This window comes from Stylophora pistillata, chromosome 5 (genome assembly GCF_964205215.1).
Source record: "Stylophora pistillata chromosome 5, jaStyPist1.2, whole genome shotgun sequence".
Lineage (NCBI taxonomy): Eukaryota > Metazoa > Cnidaria > Anthozoa > Scleractinia > Pocilloporidae > Stylophora > Stylophora pistillata.
In genome coordinates, this window is record NC_142523.1 from 37,088,561 (window position 1) to 37,100,920 (window position 12,360).

The 12,360-nt window shown below is 37.6% G+C and overlaps 1 pseudogene across 1 annotated transcript in view; it reads right to left on the reverse strand.

Moving 5' to 3' along the window:
• Window positions 1-4,177: 4,177 nt before the first annotated feature.
• LOC148731789 (uncharacterized) overlaps window positions 4,178-12,360 on the reverse strand; it is an 88,587-nt pseudogene continuing 80,404 nt past the window's right edge. The window contains exons 4-5 of the transcript XR_016001996.1: window positions 4,664-4,824; window positions 4,178-4,300 (exon numbers count right to left, since the gene is read on the reverse strand). The product of XR_016001996.1 is annotated as an uncharacterized LOC148731789 (transcript). The remainder of the gene's footprint in view (window positions 4,301-4,663; window positions 4,825-12,360) is intronic.

Here is a 12,360-nt window from a genome sequence, read left to right on the forward strand (position 1 = left end):
TAAAATCTGATACTTACAAGTCAGAGGGATAGTAAAAGAACACCAGATATTAAACATATGAAACATATGTGTGAACTGCGGTTATGAGACGTATATGAGAACGATCCTTCGCAGTAAAGCACTATTTGAGCAATAGTGTAAATCAGACCTGAAAAAATTTCAGGCCTGTACGGGACTCGAACCACTGACCTCTGCGATACTAGTGCAGCGCTCTACCAATTGAGCTAACAAGCCAACTGGGAGCAGGCCATCAAATTAATTCGATATAAACCCGTAGATGATAAATCAAACAACAACAAACATATGAAACATATGTGTGAACTGCGGTTATGAGACGTATATGAGAACGATCCTTCGCAGTAAAGCACTATTTGAGCAATAGTGTAAATCATAGTGTAAATCAGACCTGAAAAAATTTCAGGCCTGTACGGGACTCGAACCACTGACCTCTGCGATACTAGTGCAGCGCTCTACCAATTGAGCTAACAAGCCAACTGGGAGCAGGCCATCAAATTAATTCGATATAAACCCGTAGATGATAGAGATGGTAGAGCGCTGCACTAGTATCGCAGAGGTCAGTGGTTCGAGTTCGTATTTAGAAACACTTGCACAATTAACTTTGTAGTTTTCATTCGCAACCTTGTAACAGGAAGCTATAAATACAGCAGTTCAGAGCTTATCTCTTCCAATTTCGAATATTGCAATATTTCCAATTTCGCATTTCTTAACAAGTTCAAGTTGTGCGTTGGTCAGTCTTCAAGTCAGAAGTCATTAAGATCTTTGTCGTTTTCAGTGTCTGTCTCGCACTTGCTTCTGCTGTGGGTCTCTTGGTGATCCCTTATGTATTTCGTTTGTAGAATAGTTTAAACTGAGTTCATGAAATTCTTCCTTTTCTGCTCTAAAAATATATGCTCTATCTCTTCTTCTTAACAAGATCAAGTTGTAAGTTGGTCAGTCTTCTAGTCAGAAGTCATTAAGATCTTTGTTGTTTTCAGTGTCTGTCTCGCACTTGCTTTTGCTGTTGGTCTCTTGGTGATCCCTTATGTATTTCGTTTGTAGAATAGTTTAAACTGAGCTCATAACATTATTCTTTTTCTTCCCTAAAAATATCTGCAATATTAACAAACGCAAACATCCCTCCCTCTCACATTTTATAATGGTACAGCTCAGTTACGAATAATAATAGTAAAAATAATTTTACTACTTACAGCGCACAAACTGTCAATATGATCAAATGCGCGAATAGTGCAAAAAGACTTTTAAAAATTAAAACTAGCTTAAATTTTAGAAATCACAGAACCTTAGAAAAAGTCAGCAAAATGCATGCGACTTAGAAATAAGAAGTAATACGCAAAACGGAATGATCTCAAAAATGATGATTTTTTTTAATGACAAAAGAAACCCTGTGGATTGTATAACATTCAGTTCTATCACTTACTGTTTAAAAGAGCAAAATACTTAAATAGAGGGTAAAATGTTATATCTTAATTTGTCAATATCTCAATAGTGTAGGATTGACGTCGATATGGATATTTTACATCTTTATTCAAATTTGTTCGTGCGATTATCATTTCCCAGGCCTGTGAAAATCCCAAGAGGCTCGAGGCTTGTAACAATGAGGTGAGTGTACAGATAGGGAAAATTATTTCATTCGTAAAATAGAATGATTAAAAAAAAAACGGAGTATCCTTAAATGTTTCCCTTACACCTGAAAAAAAAAAAAAAAACAAAAACAAAAAAAGGTTGTAATCAGGGTGAAATAGGTTATGCGTCACATTGCTCTGTAATTGGTCTGAAACACTCACGCCATCTCCTCAACCAGTCAAAAGTAAAATTGAAATTTGGTCATCTGTGTTTTCTCGCGCTTCAGACCGCTAACAAGAATTTAATATGAATTCTCATTGGGATTTTTCCCGTGTCGCGATTGGCCGCCGTGGATTTTATTACGAATCGGTCTTGCGACACTCGCTCTAATGCGCTTTCATTGGTTTATTTTCTCTTTCACAGGGTCTTGATTGCAACTGCCAACCCGGTCTATCGTGCAGGTTAACCAAACAAATGATCGTGGATGGCAAAACTATTCCCGTCAAGCAATGCATGGGCGACAATGAGGAGATTAATGTGGAGAAAATCAACGTGGACCTAGAGGAGCAGATTGGTGCAGCCAACACAGCTTACAGAGTCAAGCGTTTCCTGGGAATTCTTACCGAAACTAATGCGCAGCCAAGGAAGGGGGTTGTCTTACTTTGCTGAGAACGAAGTGAAGGAGATTTCTAGAAACGGGTGTCAAGGACAAATCGAAGTTTACCTCTCGAACGAACTAAAAAGCCCATCAATAGATCCTTAGGTAAAGGAATCCGCATGCAGTTCAGTTCGAAAAGCAGTTTTATCAGTAACTATTTCTTTTTTTTTTTTTTTTTTATAAACCAGGTGTCAGTCTGAGGTTGACTGCGCCGCAAATTTCTGCTGTCCGATTCTGGCCCAGCGGTCTATTCCGAAAATCCCAGAAGACGGCGCCTATAACTTCAAGGTACTAGATAGAAGGCCAGGGGTTTAATTTATAAGTAATATTTTTAACTTCCTTCATCGTTATTCATTCTAGGGTATTTCCAATCTTTTTCTCAGGATTTGCATGGATGTGGCTGTATGGATGGATTGGTGTGTCAGGAGACCACAGATATCACAATTTTCCCTCCCTTTAAATTTCCTCTTGAGCAGTGTGTTAAGATGTAAGCAAGGATATTTACCTAACACAGGAAGTGTAGCACCGTAGACATAAAGTGCTGTAGCAGCTCGAGCAAGTGAAAGAAAACTAAATCGGTACTTTGCTGTGTTTCTCTCTACTTCACGTCTCTCACACCTAGGCTGACTTGTCCTAAGATTTCCCGAAGGAAGCCTGGGCATACCTGCCCTTCCGTCGTACTTCGTTACGTACAACTGATTTATCCCCAACTCTCTCGCACTTTTTGAGGAAACCATTGTTTTCATGCCATCGTAAGAATATTTGTCCCCATTTTCACCTTTCCTTGAAATGTTCATTCCTTCTTGCGGCTAAAATTTATAATTCTTTTTTTTCCTTTATGCGTCAATATTTAATTTTCAATCACCTTGCGCGCCATCCTTTCATTACGCAGAAAGCCTTTCGCTTTCTTGGGTGGGTATTTCAATTCACCGTTCTGAAGAATTTCTGAACCGAGGAAAAGTTATTTGACGTGATACATACTTTGGGGTTTTGTCCATTGTTTAATTAGTATGTTCATACACTAATTACATCTCAATGTATATTCGGTAGAGCTTCAATTACCTGTTTTGACCTTTAGTAGTCTAAATAATAAATCCTTCTAGTTCATTTGTAGGGAACATACTTAAACTGTTACCTAAGTTTGGTGACTTCTGGCTAAAGCGAGTTTGTGTGAGTTTCTGTGTGTGTATTTATACAGGTGTGTTACTTATAACACTAACATGAAGCTAAAGCTAGCGCAGGTAGTATTCTCCTTGTTTCTAGTAGTTCTAAGTTAAACTTAAAATGTAAATGACAACTTAGGGCTTCTATTGCGCAAATTAACGTATGAATATTATCAAATTCGCATTCTATAATAATCCAAGTGCCTAGAAACAAAAATAAGTAAGCTAAACCGTTTTGAAATTTTATAAATTTCTGCTTGGATCTAATAAGATCTAATTTTGAAAAGATTCTAAAATTAAATTATAACTGTTGAGGAAATAACTTGGTTAAAATTTCTAATAATATATATTTGGATCTATGTAAAAACTAGTTTAAAAAGCTGTGTAAATGATACCGTAAAAATAAAAATAAAAAAGTTGTTGCTAAATATTGTCACAGTTAGGAAGGAGCGGGTTTTCATTCTTCATTCAGTCAGACCAAGTAGAGGCAAGCACCGGAAAAAAAAGGGGTACACCAATTTTGTTTGATAATGAAAAAAAAAAATGCTAATGATATAACGTTACCTTCCGCCGTCTTTCCGCCAACTGAGAGTACAAAGCAGGTTCACCAATATGAGGGCCGATTAGTATAGGTAATCGCATGGAGCCGAGTAAAATTAAGGATTAATATCACACGTGTTTTCGGAAGTTGCTGAAATTGCCCGCGTCGCGCAGCGACTCGGGCAATTTCTGCTACTTCCGAAAACACGCGTAATTTTCTATGATGTTTTACTTACTTCTCAATCTTCTCATCTAGCCACTTCTTATGTAGCCAAGACTCTGGTAGTTTACTGGCACCCAGTCTGCAGCTTAACAGCGCTCCGGCTACTGCGCCATTTGTGTCAGCGTCCCCGGCCTGAGAAGAAATGTAGGTTCGCAAGTTAGTGCGTGCGAAAAAAGAAATTTCAGCACATTGTTGAAACCGATGTGGCTTAAAACTTGACCTTTGAAATTTTCTTTAATCGCAAAATTTTTCCAACAACCTCAGCCTTGCCTGCAGATTTAAAATTCTTGTAATATGAGTAGCGCATCAAAATTGTGGAAGATTTTGTTCCCAGAGAAACGAATTTTGCAAAGGTAAGACGATGCTTCATATTCATATTCCCTCGGCAATTCAGACAAAGACTCCGTAGAAACTACAATGCATTTGGACTCTTTAAAATGATTTATACAAGAAAAATTCAAAACGATATTGTGTCTTGCCAAGTATCAGACTTACCTCATGAGCCACAGCTTCTATAGCGGCACGAAAATCATTTTGCCTCGACGACCAAATTCCAGCGCCTAAACATTTGTACGTGTAACCTATTTTGCCGCGTTGGTCAAGCTGTAGATCTCTTCCAATGACTTAGCAAACATGTGTTCCTCCAAACCCTTTTTCTAACAGCAATTCACGAGATAAGGTTCTCACTTTGGTTTAAAATAACTGACAGGCCACATACAGATGCTCTATGGAACCGGTCGTTATTTATCGCTTTGGGGGGGGGGGTAAGGATTTTGGTTGTTTTACGGGAAGATTTACCAGATCTCTCCATAACGCTCTGTGATATTTCCATGGTACCGGCTGATTGGCAGTTAATTGGAGGTCAATTTTCTATAATCCCCCTTTAAATTCTATTGGCGACGAGAGATCCCCCTCAGTTCCCTCTAACCCCCCCCCCCCCCAAGAATCCTTTCTCCACCATTTCAACTGGCGATAAATAACGACAGGTCCCTGAAACAGTCAAAAACCTACTGGTAATTTTACTTGTAAATCAACAGAAAACTGAAGTACCTTAGAATTATTTCATACACGCTTAAGAGAGGACTGCCTAAGTCTATGCTTACGTGCGCACTTCAGGGGACTCGCATCTCTTAACCTGAGAACCAGGCTCTAAGCCGGCTATCTCAATAGAGTCTTTCCATGTTGAGCCTTTGAGTAGGTGGTAGGAGAAATTGCACACCCTGGTAGCTTGAGGGCCATGTAAAGCAAATCGCGTTGACAAAGAGCTAACGCTCCAAACGTCATCTTTCTAATTTTTAAGCTGGCCAATTTACATTATCAACTTAGTTGATCCAAGCAAATTATCTTTTTATACCTTCTATCGATACAGCACCAAAGTTTTCTTATAAACTTACCACATTTAAATTATAGAAACTGCCCGTTAGTTATTTCTTCAATGGTTAGCATAGTCACGTTGGTCACCAGCTTTCACGAGGCTTCTTTGCGTGCTCAATAACACCATCCTCGGAGACGCACGGGCTGTGGGTCGATTTCAAGTTAGGGCATGAAGAGCCCCTGGGGACATTGTCTTACAAGACTAGTTCCAAACGGTCGCAGTCGTTCTGCCATCTGATTGGTGCCGGAAAATCTTTGTGTTTTTCTGCCCAATCAGAGTGAAGTGTGCCTTGGAGTCCTTTCGTGTGTTGTAACACGGAAAAATACTAATAGCTCAGTTGCTCGCCATATATGTTTAAGCCGTTTGACAGAGATTTGCTTGAGGTGAAAAGTTTCAGTCTCAGTACACAATGTAAGAGAAATCGATCTGATTGTCGGCGAAAATCTTACCGGAAATTATACTGAATACTTTCGCAGGTATCACTAGAGAACGTGTTTTAAAGTTTGCGAGGTTTGTATACAACACGATAGTTGCAGTCATTGATATGTCGCTTTAAACGTTAAACGAGATTTCAGCTTAAATCTTTTCTAGATTTTTTGCATAATTTGCTGTGACTGAAACTTTGCCAATCCCGTGAAGTTATTTCGTCGCACGGGCCACGCAGGTATGTCGAGCAACTGGTACTCGCGTAACTTTCTGTGAGTGCCAAAATCTAATCTCATCTTCGCTTGAAAAAAAAAAAAAAGCAAAGGGTGGAAACTTTGCTTTTTAGATGTGGGTAGATGACCCTGTGATATTAAGCTGACATTGCAAAAAAACAAACCTGCCCTTTCCATCCAATATTTCTTGGTCTTTGGTTTTGTTTTTCCCATTGAAAGCAGCATCGGATCGATTCCCAATGATCAAAGGTATTTAACTTGGTCTTCAACAATCGACAGAAGAGGTGAAATGACAATGACCAACGGACTAGAAGAGAATCCGTGGCCTCCCTAGCTCTAAATGAATAAAGGCTGATAGTTTCGAAAGAAACTGTTTGGGGCTGCGTCGGTGGGAGTAACGAAATAATTTGGATATATCAACAAAGTTGAAGTGGTAAATTGGCCACCGTAACGATTACAAAAGCTGACGTTTCGAGCGTTAGCCCTTCGTCGAAGGGCTAACGCTCGAAACGTCAGCTTTTGATATCGTTACGGTGGCCAATTTACCACATCAACTTTGTTGATATCTCCAGATCTTTCCAAACCCCATCGGTAACTGCCAGAAAAAACCTCTCCTTCCCACGATGTTCTCGTTAAGTCATTGTTCAGATTTTAATTAGCTAACCGGATACACAGCTAAGCTTTCTGTAAGCGCTTGCTGGAGGTCGTCCACGAACGTAAGCCGTATTGTGAACGACTTTACTACAAAGCGAAGATTAGATTTTGGCGCGCACAGAAAGCAGAAAGCTACGTAGGCGAAAGCGCCAGTTGCTCGACATAGCTGCGTGGCCCGTGCAACGAAATAACTTCACGGGATTGGCAAAGTTTCAGTCACAGCAAATTATGCAAAAAGTCTAGAAAGATTGAAGTTCAAATCTCGTTTAACGTTTAAAGCGACATATCAATGACTGCCACCATCGTGTTGTATACAAACCTCGCAAACTTTAAAACACGCTCTCTAGTGATACCTGCGAAAGTATTCAGTATAATTTCCGGTAAGATTTTCGCGGACAATCTGATCGATTTCTCTTACGTTGTGTGCTGAGACTGAAACTTTTCACCTCAAGCAATTCTCCATCACACGGCCTAAACAAACATAGCGAGCAGCTGAGCTATTAATATTTGTCCGTGTTACAACACACGAAAGGACTCCAAAGTACACTTCACTCTGATTGGGCAGAAAAACACAAAGATTTTCTGGCACCAATCAGATGGCAGAACGACTGCGACCGTTTGGAACTAGTTTTGTAAGCCAATGTCCCCAGAGGCTCTTCATGCCCTAACTTGAAATCGACCCACATCCCCTGGGTCTGAGAATTGTTATGCTAATTTCTTGGATTGTTTGGGTCAGGTTTTTGTGCATGACCCATGTATAAGCCAAGGGTGATTTTTTGAGCTGATATTTTTGGTCATAAAAGGTCGATTTATACACAGGTAAATACAGTATTCAGTTAAAATGTCTTAAGTTTGCACAAGCCTTTGAGCATTTCCACAGGAAAAATGGGAAGGGGCTGCTTTGTAACACAAATTTCTTCCACAGTTTTTCTATAGTGTAATTGTTTACTTCTTCATCAGAGATTTATTTTAATCAATGTAAAATGAAGTAAAAGTTGCTGCCTTAAGGCTGAAAGGACTACCCAATAGTTTGATTAACAAATTCTCATCATGAGTATCATGGGAATGTTTTAAAAAACAGTATGGAGAATATGCATACTGATGTTTAACATATGAGGCATGACTAATGCAAGCAAAAGGGACCTTACAAGGTTAACCTTGGGTTTGATAGTCTTTTGATAATCTTTGATAGTGTTCAGAAGTTGAAGGATTTTCAGAAATTTGGTTAATGAGATTGACTAGATCATTACTACAAGAAAAGACAATTAAAAGTGATTTTTTAAAAAGTTAAACAGCCTGATAACCACCCTCTGAGGTAAGCTTACCAACAATTTAACCAACAAGCTTAGACGTAAAAACTGCGAAATGCCCAAGATAAACACAGAATGTTATAACAACACATTTGTAAATAGATTAATTTTTAAATAGAACCTTTTATGATATTTTATGCCAGATATAATGTAACTAGTTTTTCACATTTTTAATCTTTTTACTCTATAACAATTTAGGTGAACTTTTAATCCTTTCATCCTAGATATGTATTTTTATCTAACGAGCAATGAGGGCATTTACTATTATTATTATATTATCATTATTAATGAAGGTTAGAAAAATTGCATGCATTTGACTCTGGAAATTTGGCAGGCATAAATATGATATGATGTACATTATTTGCTATGTGGCAGTTCACCCCTTAAAAATCCTATCGCATCCCCAGAACAATCTCCATAACTGCTGTCTTTGATAAGATCCATCAAGTCCTTCTTGTTCAAGGAAGATTCAATATTGAAAGAAGCAGGTGGGACTAGTGCTTCATCGTGTTGTTCTGTTGAAGATTGGCCTCCCTGTGACTGACAGTCACATCAGAGGATTCCTTTTGCTTGCATTTTGTTTGCTGATATCACTGACTGTAGATTCTTGTTCAATTGGGTTGTTGGCAGAAATGGGCTGTTACAGAGATTGAAGTGATAATTTTAAAAATCACAAAAAAAAAACAAAAGTAGAATACAGTTAGCCTATTGCTTCAGTTGATGACAAACAAAACCCCTGTCACCAACTGTAAAGAAATGTCCTTCACTAGGGGAATGGGGAGAAGGGTCTGCATTGGCATTTAAAATACCAGTTGGACCAGGTTGTTCAAAACACAATTAACCTACACTGGAGTTAGAATAAAATTTTAATTTACTTAAGTAGCTTTGCAAAGGAATTTTTCATTTGCATTTTTTCAGTCAGTTTTTAAAAATTTAAAACCAAGGTTAACCTATGTTAGATCAATATTAACCCCCTTTTGAACCCCCCTTACAAAATGGATTTTGGAATTCCTAGGATTATCCACAGATTACTAAGTATTTATTTCTAGGAATTCCTAGGAATAAGAGGTGAGTTTTTATGGTAAATTCTGAATGGAAATTCCCAACTGCAACCACTCTGGTTCTAAAAATCTAGAAATACCCAGAAATTCCAAGTTCATAGCCAACAGGACTTGGATTTCTAAGCAATTCCTATGAATTCCAACTCAGAGCACCAATCACTTCCCTGAAAGGCTATAAAATGAAAAACTTGCCACAAATTCCTAGGAATTTCTAAGAATGTTCAAGAATTACTGGGAATTTAAGGAAAACTTTGAGATAACTAAATATAAAATGAATACATGCATTAACTTCCAACTAAAAATTCAATTAGTTAAATGAAATTTATTTACATGTTTAACTCAGGTTTAGATGTAAAATAATTTTATATTCTATGGTATATTAACATCAATGTGTAGTAATATTACAGTGAAACTTGATTTATTTTTCTTTTCTTGAAAACTTCATAAACACTATCCTCGACTACAGCTATTTATTTAAAATAGTCCTACTCAATCATTCAATTTGGTTTGACACAAATTGTGAATAGAATATGTTGATTCCTTTCCATGAAATACATTAACCTGAATTATGTTTATTTCAATAAATACTATCAGTCACAAAATGATACAAATGGTATTTACCCTTTCCTGTGAGAGTCAGGCTTTGACTCAATTTTTTGTGGTTGTAATTTCTTTGGATAAAACACTTGTGCGTTAGCATTCAAATGTAAGCTGCCAAGCAGCATTTTCATGTATACTGTTTGTTTTTGTTGATTAGAACTGCAAATTGAAATTCAAAGATTTCTACTCAATTTTGACCCAACACTCTTGGGAGTGAAGCTAGGGCTTAATAACAGTTAAATAACTGAATTTTTTAATCAGAATCGTGTTGTAACTGTAACAACAAGTTGTAATAAAGTTATCCTAAACTGCAGCCTTAGCAGCTGTGTCTTTTTTCGCTGGGGTCGCAGATTGTCAAACGTGACTAAAATAAATTATCCTCAAACCTTTAGCTTACTGATAGATTTGATTCATTTTTAAGCGTAAGCTTAAGAAACTGTCGCATGCAACTGACCGATTCGATTCTCAGTTTTGATCACGTACTGAATATTGCAATTTAGTATATACTAAAACAGTGGATAGCGTTGAAGGCACCCTCTGATTGGCTAGTCAAACTCCGAATATCCTTTGCTAATTACCTCCGAGCAACTCGGGAAAAAATGGCGCGCCAGTTTGCATCCGTGACAAGCAACTAAATCACTCAAATAAAGACGAAGCAGTCCCTGAAAACACAGAGAAAGCGACTAAATTTGGTTTGGCTGTGTTTAAAGGTAATGGTAACCGGGTGTTTATCAATAAAAACCAATGAAAAAGATTTTGTTTACAAATGCAAATTAATCTTGCGTATCCTCACTTGTTCACTTGAAAATCAAAGTTGAATGGTGTTTTTTACAGAATGGTTTCAAATACAGAAAGAGTTTGCAACACCATTTGAAGAAATGTCGCCATCAGAGCTAAACAAATGTCTTCGAAAACTTTATCTGTCAGCGAAAAAACGTGACGGCAGTTTTTACAACAAAAAATCACTTACCGCGATCCGAGCCGCGTTGGATCGTTACGTGCGGGAAAATGTTGGAATCGTTGCTGGGATGTATGAATTGAAATAAATTTTTGGTGGTGTATATTATCTCACTGTTTTAGTATATACTAAAACAACTATTCACCTCAGTGTCGGTGGTTAGCGGTGGATATTTACCGAGCCGCGAAGCGGCGAGGTAAATATCCACCACTAATCACCTCCACTTCGGTGAGTAGTTGTTAATTATACTCACTACCAACTTTCAAAATCGTAGCTTTATAAATGGCCGCTCGACCCTTGTTACTTGTTTGTACTACTATGTAGTCGATATGTGAACTGTTGTCCCTTCTTTTAACTCCACGGCGCCAACAACTTGCTTTTCATCTAAAACACTCACGCCGTTCTCGTCTTCCCACCGAACGACGGTAAAAACCCATCTTTTTAAGGGATGTTGTTTTAAGCTAATCAGTCAAGAAGAGAAATAACAACGTAAAAGCAGTCAACAGATGAAAAGTACATTCAAAGATGAGCGCTAATTGAAATTTTTCTTTGTTTCTGCTCGGGCATGATCACGTGTGTATTTTGGGAATTGTCATTGGTTATAGTTAAGAGAGTCCGCTGGCTTGCCCGATTACAGTCTCAAGAGAAGCCTGCAAGATAGCAAGATTATAGAACATCGTGACTTCTCTGAACGTTGCTCTGCTTTTTGGACGATGGATACCCTTGGATCCACGTTCTGACGTTGATATGAATACTGATGTGAACTCACTTTATCTAGAAATATTCGACAAGAATCGAACGTACTAGAAATGCACGATTTGGGGCAAAAAGTTGTCGAGGAAACAGACTCAAAACCCTCTTGAATTGTGTACACAGCAAAGGTGAGGAATGACACAAGCCAGTCACAATTCTAAATGTGATTACAAACGTGTCGAATTTACCTTGTTTCAAAAAAAACTCAGGAAAAAAATCAAATTTTGACAACAAAGACTACTAGTCTCTGCGGAGTTCTATTGTTGTCGCTATTGTTTTCATGACAATGACAATAACTTTATTTATACTTGAATTTAAGATAGCAAATACATGCTAATATCTCCAAGTTAAATTATCTAAATTTAAAATATTTAAAATTAATCTAATTACTAACTATCTGAATACTATCTATATACAAAATGCAAAATATAATTCTAAAGCAAAGGATATTAAAATATAATTTCTAAAACAAGATGAAAACTAAGTAAAATTTATTCTACAGGTCGAATTTCAATTGAGAAACTTCGGATTTAAATTGACTTAACTCGTGTAGCAGTCTTATGTTATTGGGAAGAGAGTTCCATAGCTTACTACCCTGATAGGCCAATGAGTGGAGGCCATAGCTAGTGGTATTAACCCTGGGTACCATAAGAATATTATCCCCCTCAGATTAATCTTGCAGTTGCGTAAAGTAAATAGCCTAGAAATATATTCTGGAACCAACCCATGCAAAGCTTTAAATACCAATGTTAAAATATTATGAATTCTTCTATTAAATAAAGTAGGATGCTTAATACGCAATAATAATTCCTCATACGAGCT